The sequence below is a fragment of the Citrus clementina genome, unplaced genomic scaffold, assembly GCF_000493195.1.
Source record: "Citrus clementina cultivar Clemenules unplaced genomic scaffold, Citrus_clementina_v1.0 scaffold_3, whole genome shotgun sequence".
NCBI classification, from domain to species: domain Eukaryota; kingdom Viridiplantae; phylum Streptophyta; class Magnoliopsida; order Sapindales; family Rutaceae; genus Citrus; species Citrus x clementina.
Window position 1 is genome coordinate 22,361,483 of NW_006262339.1, and position 8,907 is coordinate 22,370,389.

Consider the following 8,907-nt stretch of genomic DNA (forward strand, 5'->3'; position numbering starts at 1 on the left):
TGCTGGAAACATAATGAGTTAGAATCGAAATAACTAGAATCAAAATGAGGAATTGAAATTAGAAAAATTTATTTACTTCAACTGCATGAATCGTAATTATAATGAGCTGTATTAACATTTATGTGTTTTCTTTGTCTTAGAATGAAAATCAGAATGAGTTAAATTGTAAAAAATTACTATGAAATCTTAATTAATTTTTATCATAATTATTATTTTGTATTTTAATTATTGTTATTATTTTTATTTTTATTATTCAAAAATGAATCATTAATAATAATTATCATTAATTATTATTATTAACAATTTAACGAAAAATTTATTATTAATTATTATTAATAGATTAATTAATTATAATATTTTTTATTCTTGTTACTAATAACAATAATAATAATAATAATAATGATAATAATATATTTAAAATTATAATTATAGTTATAGTTATAATAAAATAATTATTATAATTATAATAATTATAGAGGCTTTGGTAATTTATTCATTGTACCATCTTTTTAATAATTCATTAGATTTATAAGATACTTATTACATATAATATCTCTTATAATTCATGATACTAAATTAAGATTATAAAATCTGTGTGATTAAGAAATTGTATTTGTGCAGGGAGGATTATCAATTAATTAGACGATATTTTTTGCACTCTAAACATTTATTTTAAGCGCTCATTTTTTATAAAAAATTTATCATAAAAACACTCATGATATAAATTATTATTATTCAAAGTAATTTCTTATGAGTAAATTTAAATAATATTTTTTATTCTTGTTACTAATAATAATAATAATAATGATAATAATATATTTAAAATTATAATTATTGTTATAGTTATAATAAAATATTTTTTATGATTTTTTTATTATAATAAAATGATATTTTTTATTATAATAAAATAATAATTATCATTAATTATTCTTATGAGTAAATTTATAATATTTTTTATTCTTGTTACTAATAATAATAATAATAATGATAATAATATATTTAAAATTATAATTATAGTTATAGTTATAATAAAATAATTATTATAATTATAATAATTATAGTGGCTTTGGTAATTTATTCATTGTACCATCTTTTTAATAATTCATTAGATTTATAAGACATTTATTACATATAATATCTCTTATAATTCATGATACTAAATTTAGATTATAAAATCTGTGTGATTAAGAAATTGTATTTGTGCAGGGAGGATTATCAATTAATTAGACGATATTTTTTGCACTCTAAACAGTTATTTTAAGCACTCATTTTTTATAAAAAATTTATCATAAAAACACTCATGATATAAATTATTATTATTAAAAGTGATTTCTTATGAGTAAATTTAAATAATTATTGGTGCTTGGAACCTTCCTGAAGTTTATATAAAATTATTTTTTATCTCATTTATCAGGAAGTACTGTAGACAAAAATTCCAGTGAAGATGCAGCTTTATTGACTATTATTTCAAGTGAAGAGATAAATCGTGTACGACAACTGAAAACGCTAAAGGGACCACCTAGAGTATTACCCTACCAGGTTATACCATCAATTGATTTTTCAAAATAAAATTTAATGAGAACCACTGAAAGATTATGTGAAAGAATCCCAAGTGGTGGGACAGTTCCATATTAATTTTTCTCTAAAGTTTCCTAACGAATACCATCGAATTTTTCTCTAAATTTGTCTTATTATGAATAAAAAGATTATTTTATTATTTAATAATTTTATAATAATTTAATTAAATATAAATCTAACTAAGTAATATTAATTTGATACAAACAATAAAATTATTTTTACTTTTATGATATAAAAAGTATTTCAATCATTTTGCATTTATTATTTAGAAAATGAAATAGTTTATGCTTATTGGGATGTTCAAAAGTGATATTGAGAGGCTAATGATTAATATAAGTGTTTGGTAAAAACTTTAAAGTTACTTCTTGTAAAATCAATCCATTGCTACAAAAGATTTTGATTTTGCAAAGCAGTGAATGAGTTACTTTTAAAATAAACAAATTAGAAGACTAAAATTATTATATTTTTAGTAAAAATAAGATTATTTATTTTTCAGTACCAACGATTTTTTTAGATAAAAAACAAACAGGAAGGGATATTTTAACTTAAGAATTTGATTGTAATCTAAGCATCAAAATTTGAAAAATTATTTAATTCAATCTAAGGTATGAGATAATTGATTATATGACAGTAAAACTTTAATAAAATAAGATTCAGAAGACAAGAAGTATGGATGACATATTAAAACTTAATAAAGGAATAGAGAAAGAATATCAACTCTTTTTCCTCATTCCTCAACGATTATAGTAGTAATAACAATTCCTAACCTAAATTGAATAAACAAAAAAATTCATCCTCCATTCTCACAAATCACATTCATCCCCAAGAAATCGAGACTCCATAATTTTGTCAACAACATATTCCGTAAGGCCAACATGTCTGTAATTCATTATTAAATCATGGCCACTGTTCATCGATCTTTGCCATAGATCTTTTTCTATTCCTCCATTGCTTTACTTTCCCACTCAATTTTAGCCTTTCCAATCAACAAACAATCCAAGGGTCTGACCATAAATTCGTGGGTTAATTGATTGAACGAAATAAATGGTTATATTTTGATGTCTAGATTGAAGTTGAATTCTTAAATTAATATAACCCCCTCCCAAAACAAAAATATTACAAATACATACAACATATATTCATAACTCTTATAACATTGGGTTATTTGCACACTGAATAGACTAAAACACTCTATATTACTCTTGTGCACCCTCCACAATAAAATGCAGCTTTATGGTTACTGTTGAACTGCGTTTCTCCAAAAAAGAGAAATAGTGAATGATGGTTAGTAAAAAAAGGTGTAAATACTATTCGCCATCGTCACTAAAGAAAATAATAAAAATAAAAATAAAATAAAAGACCAATTAATCTCACAGCATATTTTCCAATAGACTCATACTCACGATTACTTACTTTCCTTGAGCCTTCCTGGATGTGAAGGACAAAAAATCATAATTTTCCTATTTATATTAGAAGAGAAAAAACTTTCCTTGCCCTAAACTACACGTTTGAAGGGGAAAAAAATAACTAAAATTTTCCCCGGAAATTTCGGCGTATTTTTTAAAGATTTTGACAAGAAAATTTCTTTTATTACCCACATTTATATTTGTAATTTCATCTCTCAGATCACAATCAAAGCCGATACATTGAGTCATCTAATTAACTACAACAATTGGGTCTATTAACAACTCCCGTGCGCATCAATACACGACTTAGATTTTTTACTACCTTTTTTTCTTTAAATACACCATCTAAAATATTTCTAGTTATTCATGTTTCAATAATTACAGTCTACTAGAATTTTTTTATCGTGCAATTGGAAACAAGCCATGTTCGTTCTTCACTTTTTCCACCAAGCCTAAAAGTCGGAGATTTCGCATTCTAAAAGTCAAGATTTGCATGCTCTAATTGCCCGTTATTCTTGACATTTGAAATCTAGATTTGCCTATAAATTGGATGCAGAATCCATGAGCCAGTGTTAGAAAAGTCTCCAACAATTTGAAAACTTAACGTGTGTTCTATGAGAAGCAATTCTTTAGCAATTGAGATAACTAAAATGTTTTCGAGTGATCTGAGAACTTGATTTTATTAAGAATTTGGCTTATGTGATAAATATTTCAATATTTGTATTCCCTATATATTTTTATAGTGATTTTTTTTTTTTTTTTATATTTCCCCGTAAACATTGACTTATCCTTGTATGCTTTATGCGATTGATATTTGCCGTATATTATGGGATTGTCGCAACAAATAATTTCAAAGAAGATGCCTAGAATGATCGTTTAATTTGATGAGGGTAAGTTGAATTAGAAGACGAAGAGAAGAGAGCACCAAATGGTCAATGATCAGTCAATGTCATCGAGTGGCTTCCAATCAGATGAAAAAGACAAAGGCAGATTGGGGTCCAAAAAATTTACAATTTCATGATGGTGGTCCAACAAATTTAATGTCTTTTCTCATTTTGAAGTCCCACCCCAGAAAATTCTTGGAAAGCTTCCTTATGTTAAATTGTATATGAATCTCAAAATATTGTCTCCGTAGGACAAAATAAATATGCAGAAATTTTTCACATACAATGTTAAGGTTGATGCAAAATAAATATGCAGGGAAATTTACTAAAGAGATAAGAAAATCTCGATGGGACCCGTCGATCTCATATTATTATTATTTTTTCATAAATTAATCAAAAGTTATTTACTTTAACTCTGGCTGAAAATTGGGTACAAAAGTAGAAAAAAATCAAATGTTGGTGCTGCGTTACTTGTGATATCTACTTGAGTTTTTGTCAAAAATTGGATGATGTAAAATATAAATTTTTTAATGATATTATTAAATTTTATTCTTATTTTTTTTAACTTACACTTTTATATAATAATGTATTCGAAACTTTGTATGACAACAGGTGAGAAATTGTGATTCCATTCAAATCCAAAATATTGAAGCCAAACAATGGAGAGGAGATGGAAAAGGAATTCTTCGCAACATTTGTAGCTCGAATTGGAGAAGACAAAGACAAAAAAGAAAAGAGAGGGCACTACCTAATACTATATTGCTAATGGTCAATGAGTCAATGACAGCCAGAAGCAAATAATTTCAATTTATAAACAGAAAAAAAAGTTGCATTTTTTGGTTAATAGCGTCCAGAGAATCTTCAATGGAGAAGAAAATATATCGCATTGGGATAAAAAAAAAAATGTAATATTTCCAAATGATAACCGACCAGAACTGATCAAACATGTTCATTATATCATCCAAAAATGAGATAGGATTGAAAAATGGGGGAAAAAAAGAGAAAAAACAAAACAAAACAATGAAGTGAAGAATATGCTTAGTGGATTTCAAATGCAATTTAATTAAATCCATTGTTTTGACATGGAGGCAAGGGGCACGCGTAAAAATCCCAACGTTCATCAGGAACTATATGTAGTCCTAAGCACACAAATATATTTCCTCTCCTAATGATTCCAATTATTCTAATAAATTGAATTTTATACAAAGTGCGTGGTGGGACTGGGATCATGGAATGGGTTTTTTAAGCAAGGCTTCACTCAATTTAATTTTGTTGGCTTTATATATGGGGAATTGGCTTCATTATCTTCCTTCTTTGACGTGAATAGTGTTACACTATTTCTAAAGTCAAAAAAGTATTTCTAAAGTTCAAAATTTTTTCACTCCTTTCATATATATATATATATTTATTTTAATACTAGGATCAAATCTTTTGTTTGTTTCATTCATCAAAGTCATTTTGGAAAATAGTAGGGATGATTTGGTATTTTAATTGTATTTACATCTCTTTGGCGCCAAAACAAACATGTTGGTACACAATTCTTTATTTTCAGTATACAAGTTATTTTTTTCTGGGGTAACTTGATCATTTTGTCATGCAACAAACGGTTAAAGAAATGGTATACTAACGTTAGGGGAGGAATATGAGAATACAAGAATATAATATATCGAACTGAGAATACACCAAACCTCAGGATAAGTTTCTGATAATTATCCTAAAATTAACTTGGAAAAGCAATAAAAGGTTGCAAGTGATGAAGATATAATTACCAAAAGCAGCTACCAACTTCGAAATTTCGAAATCAATCACTAGGCAGAATATATTATGCTTGGAAGTGGGAATCTTCCTGAAACTTAAAAGTAATTTACAATCCAAGCAAAACATGTAGAAACTAGTAATATGGTAGCGGCGTCCACTACCTTGTTATTTGAGCTGTCCCGAGAAATAATCAATTTCGTCTCATTTTCCAAGCACTGCGGATAAGAATTCCACTGAAGATGCAGCTTTACGGACTGTTTTATCTCAAGTGAAGAAAGAAAATAGAGCATGACAACTAAAAAGGTTAAAAGGATGCAAACAGTCGGTCTTGTCGTGTACGTGCAGAGCAAGAAACAAATAATTGATGACAGCTTATTCAAAAATAAATGAAAGTTAAATAAAAATAAAATGAAAATGTTTATAGTACATCAATACGTTTCACACGCCACATTCCCTCATTTGTATAGTTCTTTCTAAAAAGTTGACTCATGACAAAGGACACCCGATTTCATCTCATGTTTTTTCACTATTAAAGAAATTTTTTTCTTATTTCTATTAAAAAATTAATATAATAATTTTAATGAAAATTTCTGTTAATTGTTACGACCGTGCAAGTTGATACAATAACAATATGATGTGGGATGTGATGATAATTAAATAATTGAATAAAATGCGTGTGGAAAAATATGGCTGCTTTACTAGTCCCTAGAGTTAATTTTGTGGTAGTTTCATCTCCTTATCTAACATTTACCGAAGACTGACTAATGTCAATGTGAGCCAATGAGTATGACAAGAAAAAAAAAACAATTAGTTGCACCGACATTTTAACCTTTAACTTTTCTGCCCCCCAAAACTTTACCTTCAAAGAGAAAAAGCAAAAAATTTCCCGGAAAAGTCGGCGTATTTTTTTCGAGCAAACGTTAGTGACTGTAGTATCTGTGCAGAGTAAAAACAGGTTGTTTCTTGATAATTTCATCTCATTTGATTTCCTTGGCTCTCTGGACAATAATTTTACTTAAAATCCAGCTTTGTTCACTTTTATTTGAAATTATTCCGTGTTATTCAAGTGGAGAAAGAAAAAGTGAATGACAGCTGGAAAGGTTCTAGAGGGTGTGAATTGCCCAAAACTTCATACGCTACCCTTTGCTTTCTTGGTCAATTCTCGAATTTGTCGGACCATAACCATTGGCAATAGAAATAGGGTCCTGTTCCAGTCCTTCCCGCCAAAATATGAGCTCTATTTTGCTCTAACAAAAACAATTTGTGAACAAAAGCTATTTACTTTCCCTAAATATTTCATAAATATGTGAGACAATCAAAGAAGAGATATGCTGTCAAAAAATAATAATAATAATAACAACACAATTCAGACAACTACTGAATTTTTTGGCATAAATAACAGTTCAAAAAGTTGCATCTTTGATTATAGTAGCAGAATCTTGAGCAGAGAAGTGAATATATGAAATAAAATACATACCTCCCATTACAAGATTTTTTTTTTTTTTTTTTCTAAACGGAGCCACGAGTCCAAGAGGGGAGGAACCAAAAATAAAAGCAAAATAATGAAAAGAAGAAAGAATATAGTAAATGAATTTTGAATTCATTGCTTTGACATGAAGCAAGCCGTATAGAGTCCTATGTCTATGTACACAAAACACCCTCTTCTAAAGATTCTAGTAAAGTGATTTTTGAACAAGCACGGAATCACGGTGTGGTTAAACAGGGCTTCACTCACTAAAAATTTGCAGTGAATATATGAATTGTCAACCAAAATCTGTACGCCAACTATAAGTGCCTATAGCCTCCTGACTGTGCTGCTGGTGGGGGTGGTACCAGCACCTCATTAGGATTACGATGACTGCCGGAGTTTGAACCAGATCTCACTTCACCATTCTAGGCCAGATCACCGTAATCCCCGCTATGACCATTGAATGCAGAACGATAGCAGCTGATGGCTTAACAGGTCCATTGGCAGCAGCATCAAATGCAGATTTCCAGTCATCACCTGATGCGGCACTTGTTTCTACAAAGAACTTACAGAAATAAATAAAAGTTGTTAATACTAACAGCAAAATGCTCCATATATCGGTGCATCTCTGTGAATACTGGCTATATAGGAAGAAATGTTGAATTAGGTCTGTACCTCTGTCTATATATTTATATGGAAAGACGTATAAAATCAGTAAATAGAGGCTAAAATGTAACTCATTTCCAAAGTTTTATAACACTAGAACCATTGAGCAGCATAGTTTAGATATTCATTTCAAAGGAAAAAGTGTCTACTCAATGCATTTGTCCTTTGAAGTCGTACTCTCGACTATATCGGGAAAAGGACCCCACACCCTGTTCACAATCCCTTGCTCTACCTCAGTTGCCCTTTCCGAAGTTCGCTTCTAGTTCACCTCCAACACCTGATGCTGTCTTTCCAGCCAAACAAGACTAAAGAGATTTCAACATAAGCTAGTTGCAGAGAAATTTTCCGAAAAGAATTCAGCAAAAATTTTACTACTGATAAGGAAGTATTGATCCAAACATCTTAAAGTAATAGTGGGCCGAAAATTCTGGCTAAACTATAAACGGACTTACATGCATTGTGAATTTGATTTAATATACATTTCATGCAGAAACCAAATAAACACAAATACACAAGGATCTAAACACTAGCCAGACCAACCAAAAGTCAAACAATAACTGCTTGGACCCAACAATAGTAACTGGTTGTGAAATGTAGCTTTTATCAAAACAAAAGAGTTGAAGAACATCTAAAAGTCACTTCCATCATCATATAAAAATATAAAATCATAAAAGAAATGTTTGGAAAGCAACATTTTAAGATCAAATAGTACCGATGAATTAATCTAACATCAAAAATCTCTGACTCTACATAATCAACCATCCCCATAAATCTCTGTGTGGCATGCGAATCTTTGGGTCTGACTTTGAATTCACAAAACAATTTGAACCACCTCTTTTCTCTGACCTGATGGTCTCCAAATGCCACAATAGCACTAAAAGCAAAGCCGAGTACCTTTTTATTATTGAACCAACCTGGTGGCATCTTCAAGGTTATAGAAGATTTCATACTTTGAAAGCTAAACCACATCGGAATTTCATCCCCAAGAAAAAAGACACGACCCAAAAGCGCATATTTTATAGAATAATGTATCTGTACCACAGAAAATCATAATTTTAATCAAATTTTAATTGTCAACTTTAATTTGAAGAAAAAAGAAATTAATAATTCCTCTCTTACTTCTTTCCATCGTGCAGTTGCCAAGAGT